Raw genomic sequence first — 14,947 nt, forward strand, 5'->3', positions numbered from 1 at the left:
CAGGGAACGTTCTCGCGATTATTATATCAAACTGTGAACCAAGTCAGTCTCAGATTGTGACAGTTACAGAAAACAAACGGCAGCAGGGAACGTTCTCGCGATTATTATATCAAACTGTGAACCAAGTCAGTCTCAGATTGTGACAGTTACAGAAAACGAACAACCTGTGAGCCAAGCCAGATCTCAGACTGCGACAGCTACAGGACACAAACAGCAGCAGGGAACATACTCGTAATTATTATATCAAACTGTGAACCAAGTCAGTCTCAGATTGTGACAGTTACAGAAAACTAACGGCAGCAGGGAACGTTCTCGTGATTACTACAACTGTATAACAACCTGTGAACCAAGTATGTCTTAGATTATGACAGTAGCAGAAAACTAACGGCAGCACGGAACGTTCTCGTGATTATCAAGCAGGCGGTAGCATTGCCTATGTACGGATGGCTGGATTGTTCATCGAAATGGTATTTTAAATATCTCCTCAATAGGTGATCAGAACTTTACAATACTATACAGTGTTTCCTTTTATAACGGTATCTATGTTATAACTAAGCCACAAATTCTGGCAGTGTCTTGAAATATCATGGCAAAAAGTTTGAACTTCTTGTTCTTCTTTCTTCTGCTGTTTTTTTATTACACGATAACCCACAAAACCAAAACAATGGTGTTAACCTATTTCACTGAGATGACAAAGCTCTAAACGGAGTACACGCTTTTATAAGTATTATTAATAACTAGTAGTTATTTTAAAAAATCATAATCCTAATGTAAACGATGTCATCATTACCCATCAAAGTTAGCTGTCGTACATACATTTAGTGTTCCTTTAAAAAGCTCAAGTACAGGGTGAAACAGGAATTACCAGCCAATAATAGATAAACAATAAATATTACAGTTGTATTTTAGAACTTGGTTATAAGTACAACCTTCCTATGTCTATTGAAACACTGCATTTAAAAAAAGTAAAGAAATATACTTTTCAAAAAAGGAGGTAAATGTAGGGATGGCTAATATTAATCCTTCAAAATCAATACAAACAAGAAAGTTTTCGTGATTATTAAAATATAAATACAAAATTGGGAATTTAAAAGCCTGCAAATAAGGATCGTAAAAAAAGTAAGGAAACAAGGCTAGAGATACTACAAATCCATGTTTTGGCTCCATGCTGTTACCTAGAATTACATGTGGTGGAGTCAAAATAGTATCTCCAACTTTGTTTGTTTACTTTTTGGCGATCCCTATTTGCAGGTTTTTAAATTCTCAGTTTTTATTTATCTTGTTTTTATGCTCAACTATGGGCAAAGGATTACTTGTTATGGTAGCTAACTATATATATATTGTAATGATAATAAGCATAACTAGTAGCTAGCTGATACGGTTTATGATGATTTACTGTAGCTATTGACTATTTGATCGCATTACTTCGAGATGTGAAATGTTAACCTGCAGCTGGAAATTGTCGCGGAGATTTGTTTGAGGATATAGTGAGCATTTATAGTTTCTGGGTAACTAAATTCTCTATATATATATAATGTATAGTAATGGGCAAATATATGCCCCGACTAAGACACAATGGCCCAGCATGGCCAGGTAGTTAAGGCACTCGACTCATAATCTGAGGGTCGCGGGTTCGAATCCCCGTCCCACCAAACATGCTCGCCCTTTCAGTCGTGGGGGCGTTATAAAGTGTCGGTCAATCCCACTATTCGTTGGTAAAAGAGTTGGTTGGCGGTGGGTGGTGATGACTAGCTGCCTTCCTTCTAGTCTTACACTGCTAAATTAGGGACGGCTAGTGCAGATATCCCTTGTGTAGCCCTCACAAGCTATCGGGGCCAAACATATGCTCTGATACCTCGGGAGGTTGTCCTATTGTTGTTTTCGGGTGCACAACTCTTCCCCCCTCCCCTTTTGGGGTAGGTATAGAAGCAATTGGGAATATTAGAGGTGTGGCCCGGCATGTCCAGGTGGTTAGGGCGCTCGACTCGCAACCTGTGTGTCGCGGGTTCGAATCCCCGTCCCACCAAACATGCTCGCCCTTTCAGTCGTGGGGGAATTATATTGTGACGCTCAATCCCACTATTTGTTGGTAAAAAAGTAGCACAAGAGTTGGTCGGTGGGTGGTGATGACTAGCTGCCTTCCCTCTAGTCTTACAATGCTAAATTAGGGACGGCTAACGCAGATAGCCCTCGTGTAGCTTTACGCGAAATTCAAAACAAACAATATTAGAGGGGGACTAGATCGGTTCACTGGGGCCTCTGTGAATCGTGATTCGGCCTTTGAGTCTATTAATTTTGAAGAAAACCAAGTAGAATGTAAATAGTTGCGTGTTTTAACCTAGAAATTAGTCTTATACCTTGTATATTCCAGCAAAATTGTCGCCAAAATAATATGTACCTCTATATTTCTCGACTGTTTTGTGTATGGAATAACAAACAAGTGAGGTGGATCTCAATTGGTGATTGATGTCCCTTTGAACAAGGTTACCACTCATTTTAAGCTCCTTCTGTCGAGTCGTACTTGTGAAACTACCACTTATTTTTTCTTGATTTTGCTATGTTTATTAAAACAAATTCCCAGACAGTATACGTACAATATGTACTAAGTAAAAACAATACACTTATACAGTCACCGAATCAAAATGAGACTTATAACTCCAGTTAAAATTCACAAAGCTGTGTGAGATTTAAAACTTTGGGTTAATACCTCAAAGCCTTTACCACGAAGGTAGCCTATCTAAAATAAAAAAAGTAATAATAACATTGCCAAGATCTTGTAAAATTTTGTACTTGCACCAGTAGCCTGCCAAAGATTACCTTTGAGCTTTCATGTCAAAAGTATTCTGTTTTCAAGTCATATCAATGAAAATTTGTGTCTACTTTTTAACCCGTTCTCTACCACATCTCAAGAATTTATACACAGTTTGATGGCTCTGGTTCTTGTTTGTTACATTTTGGGACACGAAAGTTAGGTATTTATGTATTTATCGCGTTAAACATCCGTAAGCGCGTTCTTACATCCGTCATCGTGGTAGTGAAGGGTGGTCCCAAGAAAGTATAGCTCGTATGAGTAATCTAGTTAATTACAAAGAAATCGATAACGTTTTAACGCCAGACGCTACACTGTAAAGATTTGTACGCCCTACTCTTTGCAAGATCGTAATGTCAGAAAGTACTGATAATGACAAAATTAATATAATTTGTATTTTGTATACTAAACCATAAATATACACCATTTATATTTACCTTAGATTTAACTCTTATCTCCTGGAATCTTAGGTTTTCCCTTACGACATATTTTCTGTGATAGAACGGAAATTACTAACACTTATGTCTAGAAATTTTCATATTAGTCGTTACCGAAGTTTTTGGCACATGTAAGAAAATAAAGAATCACTTTGTGAAAATAATCTGATGTTTATCATTAAATTTCATTTAACTATAAAACTAAAACATAATATTCACGTTATGAGCTAAATATAGTGATAGGTATTGGTAGTTTAACAGGAAATTATCTAGAACTTCAAATGAATAATCCAAGCATTTTTTCAGTAGTGATGTTTAACTTTGCATAGTGTCAATAGTATCAATACGAAACGCACGTAGGATGGACAAGCGATAGATGTACGGGATAGGCCAAACAATACTAGGTAGATAACACTAAACTCTAATGATCGTAATCACGTGACCGTCAGGCGCTCTTCCTGTTTTGGAGCATTGTCTGATAATATTTTCTTGTAGGTTTAATCGTGCTATCTCTTAGGAACACTTACACAACATGAAGGTATAGACAGAAACTGCACTAAACAAAAACTACACCTACGCATAGAACATACAATGTAGCAACAACACAAAGGTAAAGTCTACAGTACAACAACATTCAGATGTGGGACCTGCATCACAACAAAAACTACATCATCCACGTGTAATGCTTGAGCAAGGAAGCATATTACGCTAATAGAATAGTAAGTAGGCAAACAACGATTTATAAACATAATGAAATAAGTTATTGACGATGGATCATATTACATGTTTCGACAGTACAGTAATCTGTTTTCTTCAGGTATATATATATCGTAGTTTGCCTACTTATTATTCACATGTAGTACAGGCATTACAACAACAACATACAACACTGTACAACCTGCAGCTAAAGTATCTAACATAACAGCAACTACAACATACAGATATAGATAATGTAACACAAAAACTACAATATCTGTATATCGTACTTGAAATACAACTACTACTTCAACATCCGCGTATAATACCTGCATCACAACTGCATCTTCTTAAAGACATAGTGAATGGAACATAACAACTGCTACAACATCTAGGTACTGTACCTGCAACTGAATATGATAATTTCTTTTTTTAAACTTGTCTATACATGTGTTATATAGAAGCTCGTACTTTTTTACTTGTCTATACGTGTGTGTTAAATAGAAGGTCATACTTTTTACACTTGTCTATACGTGTGTTATATAGAAGGTTATACTTTTTTAACTTGTCTATACGTGTGTTATATAGAAGGTTATATTTTTTTTCCAACGTCAAAGCTGTGCCCTATGCTACAGAAAGTCTGCATAAGGAAAAATAATAATTTGTCGTTTATTAGGCATAAAGATGTACAATGAGATGTCTGTGATGTGCTTATTACTGGGACCTCGTCCCGAATTTTAGCATCACAATCAGTCAAGCTAAATGCGAGAGGATAAAAAATGTATGATTATCATCGAGGAAAGTATCTAACATGACTTTAACAACTCATCCAAGTTGAATTTTAAAAAATTAACTTTTTGACGTAACACATTTTTATTCTATCAAACTTTCACGATTTTGATTTTTTGTTCTTCTCGTCCTGAATATCATGAGGTACGTACCGGCTACAGACATCATTTATATATGCATAAGCTATAGGGAGTTTATTATTTTAGGCTTGTAGTTTATATGACTTCGAATACTATGAGAATTCCACAGAACTGAAAGCAAATATAAGAAATGAAGGTAAAGATTACAGTTGCTATACAAAGACATCAAGATCTGGAACTACAAAGTCGTCCACCCAGAAAGTTTGTTTCTTTTAGCGGAAACCTACATAATGGGCTATCTGCGCTCTGTCCAGCGCGGGGAATCGTGCCTCGGATTTTGGCGTTGTAACTCCGTAAACTCACAGTTGACCCGTAAAGGACTTCACACCCAGAATGACGAAATAGAATCGAAGCGATATCCAGATCTCTCTACGTGGTTTGGATCTACACATACTTCATATCGTTATATTTTCTGTTCATCACAGATATCTTCACGTAACGAACTAAAATAATGATAATCAAGTATAACCTCCTATATAACACACGTATAGACAAGTTTCAAAAGTATGACCTTCTATTTAACACACACGTATAGACAAGTAAAAAAATATAACCTTCTATATAACACACGTATAGGCAAGTTAAAAAATTCCACATAAGAGGTTTTATAACTTGTGAGGAACCAAAATCATGTTAAGAAGCATTACGGCTGTTTATTATCTAATCAAAAACACCTTCAATGTGAAAAAAAGGTGCGGCCATAAAAGGATTGAGTGTGCGGCTTAAAGAAATGAAATCAAAATTGGCGGCCAAACTGGTTGCTACACTTATAGCATTGATAAAAATTTAAAGTATTTATTCATTAGTTAGCCAGGCCGCGTATTTTGTTTTACCCACCATCATGCCCCTGGCCTGGCTAACTAATGAATCAGTCCTTTTTTGGCCACACCTTTTTTTTAACATCTGAGGTGTTTTTTACTAAATGCCATAACTTTTTGTCAATACACGGCAAGTAAGAAAGTGGCACCCTATATTAGCCAACATTAGCTTTAGGGTCGCAACCCTATTATTCAGAACAGACCTATACTTTGCAGAACCAACCAGATTTTTTTAAATACATTGTGGTAGTTTTCATTTCTAAAACTTCCTTTATAGTAACGCCGTGGAATCTAGATTAACATTTTTTTTTTTGTCATCACCCGCATGCACTCGGTACAGCCCGATCAAGCATCATTATTTACGCTAATTGCTTAAGCTAATATTACGTGACGGTAAACAATCTTTAATGAGGAAAATTTCATATAACGTAGCAAATTTGTGCTTAGAATATGGCAGTGAATAATGAATAATAACTGTTCACCCGTATGATTCTTTTCAAAACATGAGCCAGAAACTGCTAATCTAGTTTGCTTGGCCTAACCAATGCTTATGTATCTGCACGTCCTTTCACCCTAGAGTTTTGCTGTTCTAAATCAGCTGTTTTTAATTCGAATGACAAAAAAGTAAAAACCGGCCACATTTATTCTTAGATAAAGGTGTAGTAAAAATTTCAAACTAATAGGTCACGAGACCTTTGCATATGTGGCTAATACTTAGACCAAATTTAACTCCTTACTGGAAGCTATAAAGATCTATCAATGTACCGGTGCGGGCCCGGCATGACCAGATGGTTAGGGAGCTCGACTCTCAATCTGCAGGTCGCGGGTTCGAATCCCCCTCACACCTAACATGCTCGCCCTTTCAGCAGTGGGGGCGTTATAATGTGACGGTCAATCGCACTTTTCGTTGATAAAAGAGTAGCCCAAGAGTTTGTGATGACTAGCTACCTTCACTCTAGTCTTACACTGCTAAATTTGGGACGGCTAACGCAGATAGCCCTCGTTTAGCTTTGCGAGAAACTCAAAACAAACAAACCAAACTTTTAGTGCAAAGAAAAAAAAGGAATAATTCAATCAAAATTGGAGATTTTATATCTCGTTTATTTCTTAATGGATAGCCTTTGAATTTGATATGTTAAGTAATGGTCCAGCAGAGCACATGCACTAAAAATATGTGATAGTTTGGATTACCACAGTCCGAGCTATAGAAAGTGGAAAATCGCCAAACTATCACTCTTGTTAATAAAAGGCTGTGTCCTGCAGGTTGTTTTAGCCGCATGACACACTACCATGTGTCTTGATCATAACTGGCATATAAGCCCAGCAATACCGGGCTAAAGCATAGTGAAAGATATCCATGCTACGCGCGACATTAAACCTTACTTGTGTTTGACGTATCATCTTTTTTGTTATAGACCTCTTCATTCTCCGGTACTGAAAAGGTAAACTTGAAAATGTTACCATATTTGAACAATTCTTCCCATTGCTTATTCGTTTAAACTTGATATCTGGGGGATCCACATGAATTTCTAAGCCAAATATAATGGAAATTGGTTCAGGTAATTCCTCATATTTACTTGTGGCAACAACAGAGAGATAGCCAGCTTCGCTGTAGCTATCTATTTATCCATATAGCTGACTTATCCGTTCAACGCACGGGGATGGGGCTTCCGGGGGACGAATGGGGAAGAGTCGGATCCGAATGTCGACCCCCCCCCCCTGTGTCAAGTTTGATGATCATTGATCCAGCGTTCGTCAGTTATAGCTGGACACAACGCACAAACAGACTTTTACCAAATAATGGTTCAGATAGAGTGGTTCATGTTTGGCCATAAAAGGCACACACCCACATACATTTATTGTTCGTTGCTGTTTCATGCAATAGCATCGTATTGTTGTTCTTTGTCCGAGATTGTTGATGAAGATAAACTCCATGAAGGAATGTTTTTTTCTTTCACTTGTTGTTGGATGTATTTTATTTTTTTACTGTAGTTGTTGTGTAACAAGCTCTAATTTTTAGCTTGCCTGTGCAACTTTGAATGGAATATTGAGTCACGCTCTATGTTTTTCTTTTTCTTTCTTTGTAACGTGTGTACCATCAGCAACTGACAAAGTTAACTTGTCCCGAATAACAAACGTAGAAATCCGACCTCAAAACGCTGCTTCATTACAGTAACGGATATCCGCTTTGTGTGTTTCACCCACCTTCTGTACGGCACTTCTGTTAAAACCACAAGGGTTAGCTCCCTAACGTGATCGTATACATACATGAACCTATGTATTGGTAGAAAAACATTCTAATAACAGTAGTTTGTTATGTGTCTAAAAAAAGGAAAGAATATGCTCAAATCCTACAATTGCCTTTAAATTTTATTGTCATTTTTGCGAACAAAACACAGCTATGTAAACGTGTTTTTCCTTACCTGTTTAGGTACACGAAAAATGTTTTCGATAAACAGTTAATACAAGTTTTTGTGAACGATGTTATAAATCTGCCACACTTAACAACGTTAAAGCCAACATCACTAAAGACGGTATATATCAAGCCCGGCCATGTCTGACAATACGACTACCGGAAATTATACCACACATTGTCAGAGACATGGCCGGGCTTGATATATACCGTCATTAGTGATGTTGGCTTTAACGTTGTTAAACTACTACCGGAAATTATACCAAACTTTCTAGGAAATCTTCGAAGCGAGTTTACATTCTTTAAAATATCTATTAAATAATTTAGTTGTGGTATTTCCTGTCGGATATCCACGTGTGTTCAAAATGACGTAGCTCTGTTGTTAAAAGCTTTCTGTTTTTCTAAGAGTAGGTCTTACGTCATTTGGTGACGCTATACACTATGCAACACAAGTCTTCAGTTTAGAGGTTTTTTATAGTGAACAAAGGCTTTTTCATCTTATCGTATTACTTTCATCACGCCACTGTTCTGTTATATGTATTCACATCATATTTATGTACTAAGAGAATTATCGGTAAAGGGTTTGTGTATACAGCCAGAGTGTTACGTTTATAGTTAGTGAAATGACTGTAGATGTAAACTCTGTTAAAAAAGGGAGAAAAAAGCCGTATTATTCTGACAACATGTTTCCGATTTATCGGATAACACAGCAGACAGTATTCCAGATGGAAGAGGCTAAAGAATGATAGAAATATTGTTTATTTCAGACATAATGGGAAAAGTTATTAGATGTTTTCTTACAGTCCCATTCTTTCTCCTGGATGCAGGAACAGTTACATAAGCATGCGTCAAGTTCTTAGTTGTTTAATTACTCCATTATTAGCTTGCGTCTGTGACTTTAAATCGGAATAAATCAGTGAATTAAAATAAACTTAACTGAATGTCATCATTTTTTTCTGTGTGGTGTTTGGACTTATTTGCTTTTATCCGTTTTTGCTTCAGTAAACCGCAGGTTGACGCCCAACACTTTTCCAATAAACTGGAAATCGTCTGGTGTGCATGCAAAGCCCAGCTGATTTCAGATACCTGGCTGCCATAACTTGAATGGGCCCACCAATTCATGTTTGTGATTAATTGTTTTAATTCTTAATGAATTGATTTTACTAACTAAACAGACTGAAACTGAAAGGGTGTATTTATTTATACTTTGCTAAATGTAAATATAAGGGGATTCACTGTTGATGAATTCTCTTTTTCGAGATGTTGGGTGGTTGTTTTTTTTCCTAAAGGTAAGTCTACGGAGGTACAACGCTAAAATACGGTGTTCGATTCCCCGCGGTGGCAAAGCACATCTGGCCCATTGTGTAGCTTTGCGCTTAAATAACAAAAACGGAAAGTCTCCCAAAGTGTTTTTCTTTAAATGTGAACTTTTTCCTATTTTACCATTTATTAAAAATATCTACATATATTATTTGGCATGCGTTATTTGTTAAAATAAATGTTCTTCTAGCTTTAATTACACATCATATTTTTTTTAATAAGGAATAATCAACAGAAGTGATCTGAGCGGTATCCGTGACCTGAAAGCGTTAGATAGAGAAATGTGTGTAGATTAGAGTATATTTGAATGTAACAAGGCATTATATGCTGTTTTCAGCTCAAAACATGCATATTTATACTAATATAAGCAAAACTAAAAATTGTTTTCAGTACAGAAATATGGTGGAAGGCTTGATTAGATAATGTGCTTTCGTAATAGAGAAACTGTATTGATGCAATACGCAATAAGGTATTCACAATAGTAACTGATCTGTGAAGCATGTTGGAACCCCCCCCCCCCGGTGGTTCATCGGTAAGTCTGTGTTCGTGGGTTTACTTTCAACCACATGACTGCCTCTGAAATGCGAAATTTCTCGACAGCTCTGTGGAAGAGACAAGTAGAGCATCTTCGTATAACTTGGCCACATCTCAACTACCTAACTCTTGGTGGTGACAACTCGACAGTGACAGCATCATTTGGCAGTATGGTGCCATCAGTATACATTTCCAAGTTTGTTGCCATATTGCTGGTTCTAGTTTTATTCTGTGTTATATCACTGACAAAAATTTCTCCACCCATCCCTGCAATGTTTATAACAATCTTTCGTCTAGCTCTGCAGTGCTGTCTTGACAGTTGGTCAAATATATTTACCACTGCTTCTTCTGCTTAACAGATAGTTGGGTCGCATAGCTCTTTATCTCAGGTGTGTCACTAATTGCACGAACATCTGCCTCAGCTGAAAGTTTCATGACTTATAAGCCACACTACGATCAAAAACACTGAGTTCCTCTATTAGGGCCAATATATATCATACCATACGGAGCATCACGTCTTGTAGCTTATCTAGGTGTAAGCTCACCAGTACCTTCAATGTTAGTTATACTGGCCAAATCAAATCACGTCTTGTAGCTTATCTAGGTGTAAGCTCACCAGTACCTTCAATGTTAGTTATACTGGCCAAATCAAATCACGTCTTGTAGCTTATCTAGGTGTAGGCTCACCAGTACCTTCAATGTTAGTTATACTGGCCAAATCAAACTTCATACACTTGCACGTTTATAACCCTAGGATTTCGATATTGCTCGTATTTTCTTGTACATGTCTTGTTTTGACTAAAGTACATCCAAAAACATATAAAACACCAAAGACTAAAAATCATATTTTTTGTGTGTTTGTACAAGCAATGTTAATATTATCTTAACTTGGCTACGGCGCCACCGATTTTCAGTCTCAAAGCCGGTTTATCCATAAGAAGTACATATCATTAAGTACCCTAGAACTTAATAGTAGGAATCGTGATGAAACAAAATGGTGGTCATAATAATCGCCCGTTTAAAATGTCTGATTATTAACAATGACTATTTCACAGTGTTGGCTGAGCAAAACTAAAGCTTATTGTACTTATAAACCTGCCTAAATCGCTATATACGTGTTTACGGAGTGAATCAAAATTTCACCATTTCAACGAATTTTCATCTGGGTAAGTAAGTGACTTTTCCAGAGAAGTGTACAAAAAAAATATGAACCTTATTACTCTAATTCTTTCACAGAACTCTTTCGTCTGTAGTTCCAGTGTTTGTGTGTGTGTACAAAAATATCGCTAATAAAAAGGAAACAAGTATACTAAAAAAAATTATAAAGACAAGTAGGGATCGATATGTACATAACCTAGCTAGCTATAGTAATATAGAAAGTTTTAATACTAAAAAGTATTGAAACAAGAAAGTTAAAACCTAAAAACTGAATTACTTAAAATTAAAAACATTTTATCCCTACTTTGGCTCAGACTAACATAATTACAGTGACTTGCCAAAATAGGGATGAATTTTTATTTTATTTTAAGTAACTCAGTTTTTGTAGTTTTGACTTTATTTTTTCAATCATTTTTGTAGCATTAAAACTTTTGATATTACTATAGCTAGTTAGATTACGTATATATTGTCTTTATAAATTTTTTTTTATTATATTTGTTACTAGCGAAAGTACCCGGCTTCGCTCGGGTTATTAGGTTGATAGTGTGTGTGTATTCTGAACCCATTTTAACATAAAAGTACAACCTATATACTTTTGTTGTTAAGTGGTATGACATAAAAGCCATTGTTGGAACGCATTCTTACCAAAACGCATTGGGTTTTCTATATATTAGAAGTTGTTATATAAGGAACCACTTCTTTCTTATGAGGTTTTTCGCTATCTTGCCTCAGTAAAAATAATTTACGACGTTTGACTGCCTCGACCGCACTTTTCTGCCTCTTTGTTGGTCAAGCTTAATTTCGCAAAATTTATTTATTTCAGTTAGCTATGAAATGTAAGGTTAGTGTGTACTATGAGGTGGGGGTGGTAGTACTTGCTCCGTCACTTTTGACGGGCTATACCCTTTTCTTACACAAAAACTAGGATCACATGGAAAGCTGTTTGGCTCATCAAGTTCGTAAACCCACTTCCTATATTAACAACTTTTATCACACAAAACCTATGCTGTAAAACTAGGATCTAATTTCAATTATATAATATATTATTAAAATAAGTAATTGTACTTATTTCAGTTAGCTAACAAATGTGAGGTTAGGGTATACTATGAGGTGGGGATGGTAGTTCTTCCCCCCTCATTTTTGACAAGCTATACGCTAGTCTCATAATAGTTAAAACTACACTATAACATCCTATAATGGTTAAAAACACTGTATAAAGTACTGTATAACAACCTATAATAGTTTAAAACTCTATAACATCCCATAATAGTTTTGTTGCTAAGCGACGATGTATATTGTTGATCATTACCAAATATGGAGCGTGAAAGCATTCTCGACAGTATAACAATCCATAATAGTTAAAACACACTATAATATCCCATAATAGTTTTGTTGCTAAATGATGATATATATTGTTGAAAGGAGCGTGAAAGCGTTCTCGACAGTATAACATCTCATGTTCTGACTCTTTGTTGGTCAAGCTTGATTTCGCAAAATATATTTATTTTAGTTATCTATGAAATGTTAGGTTGGAGTATAGTATGGGGGTAGGGGTGGTAATACGGGCTATATGCTAGTAATAGTTAAAAACCACTATAACAGCCCATAATAGTTAAAACCAATTTATAGCATCCAATAATAATTAAAACTACTCAATAACATTTCATAATAGTTAAAAACTACTGTATAACGTCCCATAATAGCTTTAAAAAACCACTATAATATCCTATAATAGTTAAAGAAAAATAATATAGCATTCCATAATAGTTAAAACACACTAGCATTCCATGGCGGTCACATTTCTTTTCTATGTGGTTTTTCGCATAAAAAGATGCGCACGAACGTAGATAAGTAATAATACCCAGCTGCACACCCTTAGAGTCCACTTAGTATAGGTTCAAAATTTCAGATTTCTAGGTTATTTGCTCTTGGAGCTATAGCGGTCACATATTCTTTTCTATGTTGTTTTTCGCTTACTTACCTCACAAATGATGCGCACATAGATAAGTAGTAATACCCAGGTGCACACCCTCAGGGTCAACTTAACATGTGTACAAAATTTTAGGGTTCTAGATTCTTTCCTCTTGGAGTTATGGCAGTCACACACAGAGACTCACCCTTATATTATTGTAGATAATATCTTCATTATTGATTGGGAAAAAATAAGTAAAACGCCATTAATCACATTTTCAAAGTCGGACAAAGATGGGTGTCTTTTCCTGCAAATTGGCGTTCAAAAATAATACGTATCAATTATTTTCATTTGTCGCAAAAGTGAATAAAAATATGTTATATTTAATTCCACATAGTAACAATTAGACACCTTTATTTAAGATTTTATGTATGAGGTCAAGTCATCCATACCTCCATCGCTAAGGCACAACCTATTAGATCCGATAATTAAAAAAATAAGGCAGAAATCTTATGAGAGGGCATACGTTAAAGGGACCCAACTGTGAAACAGAAATTGTGTAAGTAGTAATAAAAAGGATATACATGAAATAAGTACCAGGCTGGAGCGCTCGACTCGCAGTCTGAGGGTCGCGGGTTCGAATCCCTGTCACACCAAACATGCTCACCCTTTCAGCCGTGGGGGAGTTATTATGTGGCAGTCAATCCCACTGTTCGTTGGTAAAAGAGTAGCCCAAGAGTTGGCCTTCCCTCTAGTCTTACACTGCTAAATTAGGAACGGCTAGCGCAGATAGCCCTCGTGTAGCATTGTGTGAAATTCAAAACAAACAAGTAAGTAATAAAAGTAGCAGAACTTAAGATTAACAAGCCAACAACTTGTTTATTATTCAGAATATTTCAAATACTTATACACAGCAGGGTCTTAGTAACAATTTCTAGCTCGTAAAACAAAGAATGACCAATTCGATATTTTGTTACACAGAAAAATCGAAAACTGCCTATATCACTGTTTGGGACTGGCAAGAAGGTATCTTTGTACCAGATCCAATGTCAGTTGGTTGACGTACATATGAATAATTCATGAAAACCCCAAAGTGAGCTTTACTTCCTTAAATATTGAGCAAAAGACAAAAAATCCACAATTGTCTAAATCTCTGTTTGGGACCTGTAAAAAAGTATCTTCTTACCAAATCCCATGTAAATTGGCCGAAATACGGCGGAGCATTGTCAAAAAAACCCTAAAATTATACTTTTTGTGGCATCTTGACCCTTCTATAATTACTAAAATAGGCAAATCCACCATTTTTGTTTGTCTGTGTGTGTGTGACCTGTAGAAAAGTATCTTTATACTAAATCCTTTGTAAAATTGGTCAAAATACGGCCGATTAATTCACCAAATTATGCATTTTTTGTGTGAGCTCTCCCCCCTCGATAAATAAATGAAAAAGACTTAAAACGGGCAGATCTAACTTTTTTGTATGTCAAATGTGTTGTGCCAATTTTCATCTTGTTTGCTGTAAGTATGAACACACAGGAGCCCAAAATATACATTTTTGGGTTGTTTTACCATAAAAAGGCCTAAATATAAAAAACAAAACAAAAAGTAATTGAGCGTATTGGACCAAGATATAACCCTACCAAGTTTCAAGTCAATCCACCGAGAAATGAAGGAATGGCGGTCTGGAAGAAGAAGAAACAATAGAAAAACAGTATTCGATGACGAGGAACCCACTTTGAGACTAATAATGGCTGGAGACGGCTTAAATGGGTAATGAAGAAAAACTTTAATATAAGTTTAACATGACAGCAAATGTAGAACGTTTCGACAAGGTTTTGTCATCATCAGGTACTTATAATCAGGTCATTATAATCTAGAGTATGTTATTATATTATCTGTGTTAATCTAGAGTATGTTATTATAT

At 35.9% G+C, this 14,947-nt stretch overlaps 1 protein-coding gene and 1 long non-coding RNA gene across 3 annotated transcripts in view; both read left to right on the top strand.

Annotated features, from left to right (window-relative positions):
- Positions 1-14,947, top strand: part of LOC106467005 (protein phosphatase 1 regulatory subunit 14C-like) — a 92,895-nt gene that overhangs the window by 34,786 nt on the left and 43,162 nt on the right. The gene's annotated exons all lie outside the window — the stretch shown is intronic.
- The window catches only part of LOC111087667, a 15,658-nt gene continuing 1,542 nt past the window's right edge, over positions 832-14,947 (top strand). Inside the window, exons 1-2 of the long non-coding RNA XR_002612331.1 lie at positions 832-842; positions 4,042-4,045. This is a non-coding gene — a long non-coding RNA (uncharacterized LOC111087667). The remainder of the gene's footprint in view (positions 843-4,041; positions 4,046-14,947) is intronic.

The sequence above is a fragment of the Limulus polyphemus genome, unplaced genomic scaffold, assembly GCF_000517525.1.
Source record: "Limulus polyphemus unplaced genomic scaffold, Limulus_polyphemus-2.1.2 Scaffold2456, whole genome shotgun sequence".
NCBI lineage: Eukaryota > Metazoa > Arthropoda > Merostomata > Xiphosura > Limulidae > Limulus > Limulus polyphemus.